Source organism: Amaranthus tricolor, chromosome 4 (assembly GCF_026212465.1).
Source record: "Amaranthus tricolor cultivar Red isolate AtriRed21 chromosome 4, ASM2621246v1, whole genome shotgun sequence".
In the NCBI taxonomy this organism is placed as follows: Eukaryota; Viridiplantae; Streptophyta; class Magnoliopsida; order Caryophyllales; family Amaranthaceae; genus Amaranthus; species Amaranthus tricolor.
In genome coordinates, this window is record NC_080050.1 from 25,700,822 (window position 1) to 25,713,247 (window position 12,426).

Here is a 12,426-nt window from a genome sequence, read left to right on the forward strand (position 1 = left end):
TTCGGGTAAACTTAACTTGACAGGTATCCCACCAACGACTAACTTTAATTTGAGGTAAGAAATAAAATCTCATAAAGTTTTGTGAAAACGACGATGTATTAGAGTTCGAACAATATGTTTCAAACTCCAATGTTGTCAAGATCGAGTGTATGAAGTTTAGTGACAAACAAATTACGCTATCAATGATATCGATGTTTGTAAGAGAAAGTAAAGCAATAAAACGACACAAAGATTTAACGAGGTTCACCCAACTAAGGCTACGTCCTCCGGTGTGTAGTATCTCTTATATTATCAAAAGGAGTTCAAAGAACTCTCAAATATGGAGAATTACAATAGAGAAGAGATATAGGCTAGTGTTTGGCTTGGGGTATATTTTTGTGGATGTGGATGATGTTCACCAATTACAATGTGAATGAAAGCTCTCTATTTATAGGAGAGATCACACTAAGTAATATTAAATACATTAAAGCTATGAATAAATGATAATGAAACATCTCCTAGCACTTGAAGAGTAAAAAAAAAACAGCATCCTAGGAGCCCTTTGCACTTCTTCAGTAAGTCCCATAACCCTTTTGGATTCCACAACTCCCTTGATTAATTCATACTTTAATCATCATCATAAACTACAAATATTAAGACTCATCTTAATACACCCATTCATGACATACTTATGGGATTCCATCCCAAGAGTCACCACATGAATGCACACACCAATTGTGCACTCAAGTCACACCAATCATAACATTTTGCATTACAACTAAAGACTGAATTCCTAATAATACACAAAAATTATTTGCTTGTCACTAACTAATTTTGAATATCATAGCAATTTCAAATTACCAAATAATGGGTATGCTAACATTATAGGTAGATGTTCACGTTGGATACCCAAATTGTGTTCATACGTGGCTCAATCGGGCATTTTGCCTTGATCTTCTAGAAGGTTTTGAGAATCTCCCCTGGAGTGGCCCGCCTGAGTGAGCGAGTCTATATTTGAGCCTTAACCTAAAGCATGTAACAACGGAGGAGTGTCAGTCTTGCACCTGAGCATGAATCGGCTTAATTAGATGACACTAACATATTAGAAAATTTAAAATTTCCATCCTTTTCTCAATTTTCCTAATTTCCACATCTTTTCTCTTCATTTTTTACTGATTTGGTGGGATTTTGGAGGAAAGCATTGAATAAGAATAATTAGTTAGTGCAACAATCTTAATTTTCAAGCTCTGTTAGAAGCAACATTTTGGTGGAAGAGAAGATACACCACACAACACACCACTTTAAATAAAGATCATTTTTCTACTAGCTTTTATCTCTTAGTATTTCGTCCAACCCTAATTCTTAAATTTCTTGATAGTGACCTTCTTCTTTAGTTTCTTCAAGAGTTGTAATCGAATTTATGTTTGAGATTAAGAAACACTTGGATATTTTTATTATTATTATTCAACGGCCAGGTTGGGGCAAAATTTAAATGTGCTGCGTTAGGACGAGTCATGTCAAATTTAAATGGGTCGGGGCAGATCAAACCCCGTTTAAACCCGACCCACTTTGAACGGTTTTTAAAAAGTTCATATAATAATGTTTTTATTGCACTTTGTGGCCCATTTAGTCAATCCACCTATTTATATAATAAAATTATATAAAAATATTAAAAAAAAGTGGTAAATTTGTTTTGCAACCAATTTCTATAATTATCCGACCCGACTCGGTCCAACCCATTTCACCAAAGCCTGTTAATGTCTTGATCCGTTATTAACCCACCTATTAATGACCTGTTAAAAAGTGACCCAATCCTAATCGTTGGGTCGACCCGTCTCGTTAAGCACGTCTAACAACAAGAACATTAGAAATAGATTTATAGGTCTTAGGGACATTTTTGTGAACCATGAAGGATTTCCAAGTTGTAAGTTAGGTATATTCAATTGAAGTTATTCATTTCCGTACGTCAATCATTAGTTTCATTTACATGTTCCATTTTGTGGAAATCTTCGCCACTAACCACTTTAAAAGTTGTAGTAATTTATTTTGAGCTTGGTTATTGAATTTCCATGCTTATTTTTTACTTGTTATATTCTTGTAATTTGTTTTTGGCTTTATTTCACTAGTTATAATCTAAAATTTCATTCTAAAAATTAAAAGTTTTAACGCTGAAAATTAGACTTGTTTTAGTTCAATTGTTAGTTTAGCCAAACTAAAATACAATAATCTTGATAAAGGAACATCACCAAAAACTTAATATGAAAATTTATTTACAGCAAGCTTATGGTTTATGTGTAGTTGCGGGTCAAATACCAAAAATTATTAATTTTTATATGACAATAATTACAACAAGCTTACAGTATATGTGTAGTTACGCTACTCAATATGTCACAATGAGAAAAAAAAAAAAAAAAAAAAAAAAAAAAAAAAAAAAAAAGTGGATTTTTATATCTAAACTACTAAAAATTACTATAAGTTAATTTGATGTAAAGTTTATAATGGAAAGTCTAAGATATTTGGAATTACCGGTTTTTATATTGACAATAACTCTTAATATCTATAAATTATGGATTCAAAAGGTAAATAAAAGTGATCTAATTAATTGTCTAACAAAGTGAGTGGGAATTCTAATTTTGAGTTTAAAAGAAACATATCATGAGCTTACTATATAGAATCCGACTTTGAAAGATCTTATAGATGTGCATTACAACAAAAATAAACTCCCATTTTCATGGTAAATAGTGGAATAAATCACATAAAATTAAGCGGATTCACATTTTTAAAAACAAATAAAAAAAATTATTCAAAAATTTGGTAGCTTTGATGCTGATTTAATGATTGTTGTTAACATATAAGGAAGAAGAACATTTCAACGACTAACCTTTACGTACAACAACTGATTAACAAGCTGGTGGATACATTTTCAGTAGACACTCTTAATAATTGAGTTCATTAATAATTAAGAGGTAAGTTTATTTTCGAACAAATAATAAGTTGGATTACTAAAATCTAATTCTATTTTTATATATATATAAATTTAATAATCATCAAATAATTAGGATCACAATTGTTTCTAAAAAGTCCTGCAATTAAGGTTATTTTTAGGTATTGTAGAGCTTACGTATATGACTTATAAACACACGGCGGTATTTGGCAACTGACTGTAAGCCGTTAATATTGGCTTTTTTAGTTTGTTTATTCGACCAGCTGAAAATATTGGTTGTTTTTATTGGCTTTTAAACTAGCTGAAAAAAGATAGCTATTTGTAGAGATGTTTAGTACATTTAAGTATTGGCTGTTGGCTTTTTATTAGAGAAAAAGTAGGCCAATAAGCCAAAAGACAAAAAAAAAATCTAATTAGAGAAGTTTTTTATTTTGGCTTAAAAATCAGCTTTTCATTTAATTTAAAAGTTATTTACCAAATACTTTTTTTATTGTTTCACAAACCAATAAGTCAAAAATTAAAAACCAACTAAAAAGCTAAATTTAAAAACAAAGTAACAATCACCCTTTAGTGGTTGCGAAGAAAAGAAAATTAAGAGAAAAACGGTCAACTCATACAACCACTTCAAGTGAAAATGAAAGCAATGAAGAAAAAAAAAAAATTTTAATATAAACTACCTCAAATAATGGAGGAACATGAAGGGAGTATTATTCATCCTTTCTTTAGAGCTGGAGGAAAACATAAAAAGAGGAGAGAGAAACCAAAACTCAACTCTTGTCAAAATGTATGGCAATTTACACCACCCTTTCATCACCACCACCATCATCATCACAATAAAATGAAGCTACTCTCTACTCTACTAGTGGATTTAACTTCAAATACTGCTATTTTTTGTTCACCATATGTTGCAGTTATATATATATATATATATATATATATATATATATATATATATATATATGTATGTATGTGTGTGTATATATGCATGTGTGTGTGTCTGTAATGGCAAAAGTATATGTATATTAAAATCTAAAAATAAAAGTGCAAAATCTAAACTAATCACACTACCAAACACATAAATTAGAAAGATACACGACCATCTTATTATTCAATTCGCGCATTTTCCCTTCTATCAAAGTGCGTGTTTCTTTTGGATTGTCGTATAAAACGTAAATATGATATGAAATAATTAAAAAAGTTTATAGAATACATATACATTAGATTTTACCAATATTAAATATATAATATTATAATTTAAGAAACGTAACATATACATACCGCATCTATATTTTCGACTTCAACGTTCTTCACGGCTTGTAAGAGATCGTCCATATATTTAAGAGTGTAGTATCTGCAATCAACACCATTATCTTGTTGAAAGCACTAAGAGAAAATAGATGTTAGTAACAAAAAAAGCTTTAAAAACCTTAAAAACGCAACTTAGCACGTAATAACAAGCATATGACTATTGTTTCAATTCTAACTATTTCAACACAACAATATATACCAAATAGTGTTGTGTGTCAAGTTTCGTGCCAAACAAATTAAGTTTGAACCACTTTATGCGAGAAAGTGCCAAAAACGCTAAAAAAAACCTTTAAAAAGCAACTTAGCACGTAATTTCAAGCATAAGACTATTGTTTTCGATTCTAACCATTTCAACAATATATACCAGATAGTGTTGTGTGCCAAGTTTCGTGGTAAATAAACCAAGTTTGAACCATTTTATGCAAGAAAGTGCCAAAAGCGCTTAAAAACCTTTTAAAAGCAACTTAGCACGTAGTATCAAGCATATGACTATTCTTTTCGATTCTAACCATTTCAACACAACAATATATACCAAATAGTGTTGTGTGCCAAGTTTCGTGCCAAACAAACCAAGTTTGAACCACTTTATGCGAAAAAGTGCCAAAAACGCTTAAAAAAACCTTTAAACAGCAACTTCGCACGTAATATTATGCATATGACTATTCTTTTCGATTCTAACCATTTCAACACAACAATGTATACTAAATAGTGTTGTGTGCCAAGTTTCGTGCCAAATAAACCAAGCTTGAACCACTTTATGCGAGAAAGTGCCAAAAACGCTTAAAAACACGTATTTCGAATAGTGTTGTGTACCTTTACTGTTTTCCATTTCGGATATGTGGCTCTCGAACTAGATTCCATTTCTCCTCGCACTTTCTTCTTTGTGCTGAAACGCATAGGAAAATTATAACTATTTATATATCAATGTATGTAATAATATTAATGTAATATATATACATATACATATATATATATATATATATATATATATATATATATATATATGTATATATATATATATATATATATGTATATATATATATATATGTATATATATATATATATGTATATATATATATATATATGTATATATATGTACATATATGTATATATATGTATATATATATATATATATATATATATATATATATATATATATATATATATATATATATATATATATATATATATATATATAACACTTAAATGAAATTGGTAAAGTTTATAAAATTACGTATTCAACAAAGCTTTGAATCTTGTGTTGCGAGGCGTGCTTTGAGCTTTATGTAATGAGTCGAAGACGTGCACGGTATTAGTCAAAGGACATATGACCAAAAGTATCCAATGCAAACTACAAACGTAAATTTAAAATCAACAAGTTAGAAAATATGTGAACTTAGATAAAAATTAAAAAATAAGTTCAATGTCAAAACTAAAACTTACTCTTCCACATATGGAGCCAGAATGAACATGTGTTTTGATGCAAGTGAATTTTTCAAAACAACCTCATTGTATGCTTTGACATCATCTGGCACTTTTACGCATCTAATACCTGAAATCGTTTCTGGACAAAACCATCTAATTTTTATTGGAGGTTCGAAACAATTTAGCTCCTCAAAAGCCACACTAAACTCACGAATAAGAAACTTTTGTTAGTAATTCGATTATGAAAACAATTAAACAATAAAGCCCAGATTGTAAGATAATGAACATCACCTCATGTAAACATGGATAAGAGCTATATTCAACAAGTCTCCTCTAAAAAGTTGTCCAATATCACTAGGACCAATAATTACAAAAGGGTTTTCAACAAAGCTGAATTAGGTCCTTTTGTAGGGGGTAGCATGATTGGGTTCTCCTTACACATGCGAGATGCACATGTGTGTCGCCATTTGCAATCTAGAGAGAGATCTATTAGCTCCGCATCAGTCAAAATTGGATTGGTTGCCGTCGACTTTGAACCAGCCGATGCCTTTGATGGGGAACCGATCTCTCTCTTAGAGCCCTTTGGACTCTTTTGCTATTTGAGTTTATACAATTTACTAGTGTAAGCATGCAATTAAAATAATAAAAATAAATAAGATACAAATGATTATTACCTTGGTAGTAAATCGGACCCAAGCATATGGCCATGTGGCGAAACTACCATAGGCGTCTGATAGTTTCTCAAGGCTTCATTTTGGCATTGGAACCGGAACTGAGAAATCTTCAAACCCCTTTAAAATAGTTTCTACGGTCACACTTATGTGGCCACCTGTAATAGGCATGGAATGTACTGTTTGGCTCTCTTTGGTTGGTTGTACCACACCATATACAACCTCAGTTAAGTCGCCACATTTGACCACACCTAACTGAGGTAGCAATAGAGAACAAGGAGTCACCTCCTAAAAATGGTGTCGTTTAGTATACTTAGTATCAAAATATATAAAACACGTTGCAATTTAAATTAATAGGTGCTTATATGTTTAAAAAACTATGTACCTTTACCACAAGCTCGGGTGTTCGCTCAACCGAAGCCTTAGGATCCCCATGTTGACTTTGCTGATCCTCGACAATCATATTTGCCAAGTCTACAGTGGGTGCTCCCATCTTCTGCAAACGAATACAACTTTTCCGAGTACGTCCTTCATAATTTCCCTTATGAGGGTCGTAGTTTCTTCAGGTAGCATCGTTCTTGATTGAGTAGCGACATACTCTTTGCCGAACTCCTTCTTTAACCCCACGCGGGCCCCTCCTTTTCCGACTACCCGCCCTTTATGGTCTTTCCCTAACACCATATGCAATGCATCAACATTTCTTTCCAGCCCATCTGTTCAAATAAAAAGTGACATATATAACAATTAGTTTATAGTAAATCAAAGTCAAAAAATATAAAACAAATCAAGCATATAATTAATAATTTCAAAACTCACCACAGCATCAACAACTTTTTTCATTCCCAGATCAGTATTGGTAAAAATACCACTTGAATCTCGTGAATGAAGTCCGCAGTACCAATCTCGCACCCGATCTCCAGCAGGAGTATTCACGGATGTAGAGCTAGCCGTAGATGAGTTCGCGGGACTCTGATTGGGGTATAAACCCGCATTCACCCACTCTTTTCGGGCCTCATCGTACGTTTTTGGGCCTAAGCGATGGTAAAACTTTCTTTTGCTTGCTGATTCAGAAGCTTTACCACGCTTTTCCTAATTAATCAATAGAAATCAAATGTCATATATTAGTTTAATGATTGATTCAAAACAAGTAAAATTAAATCAAAAGCTATAATATAATAGAATACTTACAACTACGGTGGGAGTTGTTTTTTTGGCCAATAAACGCTTCCTATTCATTCTTCGATATATGACCCCATATTTCATAGGCATCTTTGCAGGTGCTTGATCTCCACCTTCGTTTCTAGTTTTGATCTTCTTGGTCTTACGGGCACGTTTTTTGTTCATCCAGCCAGTTACAAGCTTAGATTTAAAATCTCTGAATCTTTCAGCAACAGCTGGAAGAAAAACATTCTTTTTCTCTTCGTCATTCTCAATATGAAAGAGATTCTACAAAAAAGAAAAATTATATTTATTAGTGTCAATTAAATTAATTTTAAAATGAAACTAAATAAATAAAAATAGTAAAGTTGCTTACCACAGTATCATTCAATAGAGAGTTCTTCAAACCCTTTGGAACCTCGTCCCATGCGTACAATATGAAAATCTTACGGATACATATGCCGATTTGTTTTCCATATTGTCTACGCTATTTGCCACAGCCCACAGGGTTGACCCAATGCATTGTATTCCAAGTGCATGAGTTCTGTGACTTTGAGGCTTTTCGTAGGACCTCTTCCTTTTCTCTTCTTAGAACCAACGCTAGTAGTGGTAGTGGTAACATTCATTGGTACTATTTCTATATCCGAGGGATATGGTGGGGCGTCTTCAGCCATACTCTCGTGTCTAACTTATGGGTCGTCATCCTCTTTGTCACCCCTCACTTTGGAGTCATGATCATCATCAATTATGTCCTTTTCCATCTCGGAATCATAGTCCTTATTCGATTCACAATGGTGCTCATTATAAGAAGTCTCAATCTCGGGGACAATTTCATCTCTAAAAAGGTGCATTGTAGATGAGTACCTGGATGTATGTAAATAGAAATATATTAGAACAACATAGGAATGTAATTTTAATTCTAACCATTTCAACACAATAATATATACCAAATAATATTGTGTGCCAAGTTTCATGCAAAACAAACCAAGTTTGAACTACTTTATGTGAGAAAGTGTCAAAAAAGCTTAAAAAACCTTAAAAACGCAACTTAGCATGTAATTTCAAGTACATGACTATTATTTTCAATTCTAAACATTTCAACACAATAATATATATCAAATAGTGTTGTGTACCAAGTTTCATGCAAAACAAACCAAATTTGAACTACTTTATACGTGAAAGTGTCAAAAAAGCTTAAAAAACCTTAAAAACTCAACTTAGCACGTAATTTCAAGCATATGACTATTGTTTTCAATTCTAACCATTAAAACACAATAATATATACCAAATAGTGTTGTGTGCCAAGTTTCATGCCAAACAAACCAAGTTTGAACTAATTTAAGCGAGAAAATGCCAAAAAAGCATAAATACTTCATACCTTGTGAGTCACTTAATTCAAATGTATTCCTTCTGTGTGATCTACACGCGTATAACCAACATTTACATCATCTTCATCCACAGATTTTGGATTAAGGGCGGTGAGTCTTCAAAAGCATCATATTCTTCCATCCTCAACATCATCTATACCAAGGATACTTCTTTTTTCCGGTACAACAATATACCATTTTTTATTAGACGGGTTTACAATTTAGAATATTTGCTTGGCCTGTATGGCTAATATAAATGGCTCCTCACTATCATGCAAACAAGTTAAGTCTACAAGAGTGAATCCACAAGGGTCATCATTTTTTACGCATTGTCGATTACTAGCTACCCCACTTGCATTTGAAAAGACCAATAGTGAAACTAGAGTAATCAAGCTCCCATATTTCATGTACCTGCCCGTAGTATACCAATTTAGCATCAACATGTGATTGATCCTTGGCACTCGCGTAAAATGTAGATGACGCCAAAATAGAAACCTCACTATTCTGCAGATAAGATGACTTCTTATCTTGACCCTCAGTCCAAAATGTGAACCCATTGACATCGTAACTCTCATGTTTGTTGACATCATCATGAGGATCAAAAGCTAACCACTTAACAGTTTCAGATACACCCTTGAGTTCTTCACATATTACTCGATTATGAAACCAATCAATAAACATCTTATTATACAACTGCATCAATGTCCTATCCCCTTTAGAAGGATATTTGGCGTGCAATATATCAAAATGCTCATTCAAAAAAGGATGGACTTCTGGAATATGATGCAACACATATAAGTGTGCTTGTAGAAGACTGTCTCGAGGAGGTGTGATCGATTTAAAGCCAATTGCTCCTTATCCTTCAAGCCTTCCTTCATGTCGAGAGGTGGGAAGCCCAATAGGCTTTGCCATGGCCATATACTTGGCTATGAAGTTACTAATCTCATCGCTCACAGTGCCTTGAATCATACTCCCCTCGGGTTGTGCTGGGTTCCTCACTTTGTTTTGTAAAACTCCCATGTGCCTTTCAAAAGGATAACACCACCTTAATAAAACTGGACCCAAAAGCTTGATTTCACGAACGAGATGGACAATAAAATGAATCATTATGTCAAAAAAAGAAGGTGGAAAATACATCTCAAATTTGCATAAAGTTACAATCATGTCGACTTGAAGAGCATCAAGTTTAAAGGGATCAAGAACTTCTCTACAAATTGTGTTGAAGAACGAACATACCTCGGTAATAGCATATCTCACATGTTTTGGTAGTACGGATTGCAATTGGTAAGAACACTTGCATCATTACATGGCAATCATGAGATTTCATGCTTTCCAACTTCAACTCACCATTTAGGGTCACAAATCTCTTCATGTTGGATGAGTACTCGGACGGAACCTTAATGCCATACAAAGACTCACAAAATACTCGCTTCTCTGCTTTGGACAATGTGTAGCAAGCTGGAGGCAAATAATTTTTTTCATTACTCATCTTCTTCTTACTGCCCTTTTCCTTGTTACTGCCACCAACTTCATCAGCTCTATTTTTTTTCGTACTCACCTTAACTTGTGGCCACAACTCCGGACGAATACCCTTACATTCAAAGTAATCTCGCACGACTTAACATCCTTTGTCTTACCCGGAATGTTCATGAGCGTCCCGAGTATGGCATTGCATACATTTTTATCTATATGCATAATGTCAAGACAGTGCCTAACCTGTAGATCTCTCCAATATGGAAGCTTCCAAAAGATTGATTCTTTTTTCCATAGTCGGTCTTCACCCCCTTGCACTAGCCCTGTTTTACCGAATACAGTTTCAACTCTGTTAACCTGTTCGTAAACCTTATAACCAGTCAATGAGCTACATGGTCCTCAACCTCCCCATAGAACATCTTTTTCTTCTTACGATATTAATGATCTTGTGGGAGGAACTTTCGATGGTGCATGAAAACATGCTTGCGCTTAGGAATCCACGTGGATTCCATGTCATCGATACATATTGGGCATTTTCTTCCCTTTGTTCTTATACCGTGATAAGTTGCCATATGCCGGAAAATCATTAACGGTGCATAAGAGCATTGCACGTAAGGTGAACTCCTCATTAGCATGCGCATCAAACACGGAAACGCCTTCATCCCACATCTTTTTAAAATCCTCAACGAGAGGTGCAAGATATACATCTATATCATTGCTAGGTTGTTAAGGACCCAAGATAAGAAGCGAAAGCATAATGTAGTTACGCTTCATACACAACCAAGGTGGCAAATTATAGATCACTAACAGTACCGGCCAAATATTATGTTGAGAACTGTTCTAAGTTCTTTTTTTCCTTCTAATACAATACACAATCATTAGGACACGCATGAATCTTCTGATACTCTAAGCCGAAAGGACACATGAGCTTTTTGCCATAATATGTCGACTTTGGAAGTTCATTTTCCTCAGTAAGCATCTCACCTAACTCTTCTAATAACATTGTGAAACTAGTGTCACTCCAATTGAACTTTGACTTAAAGTTGAAAATTGTCAACAAGGCTGTTAGTTTGGTGAACTTTATACATTCATGGTAAAAGGCTTTTGAGAAGTCTCTGTCAACAAGTCAAAAACACGGGGATGTTTTCCTAACTCACCCTCGACTCCCTCCAACATCTCATCAATACGATCTACATCCTCATCGACATTCTCTTCATCTGTCTCATACCCATCAACACAATCTACTATATCCTCATTGACATCCACATTATTGACATCCTCAACAACACTTTTTTTCTTTGTAAATTCCCTCCTCACTATGCCAAACCCAAACATATTGAGGCCTAAACCCACGTCAAAGTATGTGCTCCCTAAGGATATCAACACTATCTACCTTTGATACATTGCCACACTTGACACATGGGCAATAAAATCCAAAACTCCTCCCGTTCTAACTTGATGTTCAACGACAATACTACAAAATTCTAATATGCCATACATCCAAGAACAATCTTTTGTCATCCTAAGCGTGATTAATTAATTCAAAACAAAATTAATAATCACTTTTTAACATATATACTTATTTATACCAAACATATTTAACCCTAAAATATACACTTATTTATAACAAATCTAGTTAACCCTAAATTTACATACTGCATATTCTAATTCTATATAAGCACTACATTATTGTATTCTAAAACTGAAATCATTCAGAATAATTAACATTGTATACTTCATACTTCATGTACTTCATATTCTAATTCTATATAACCAAACATATTCTAATTCTATACTTCATACTTCAATATTAAGCACTATATTTGTAAATAAAACCATATTCAAAATATAAGTAATAAAATTAAATCATTTAACCCTAAAAATATATGTATTCTAATTCTAATAAGTAAAGACATAAGTATAACAACGCACATTTTTAACAAAATACACAAATTATTAACAAATTATTAACATAAACTTGAAAAATGTAAAATTCACAAATAATTGATATCTTTAGCACTAAATTAGTAAATTACAAGTAAAACAATAAAAATATGAACTTGAAAATTTACAAAATAAATAGAAATTACCTTGATTTCGT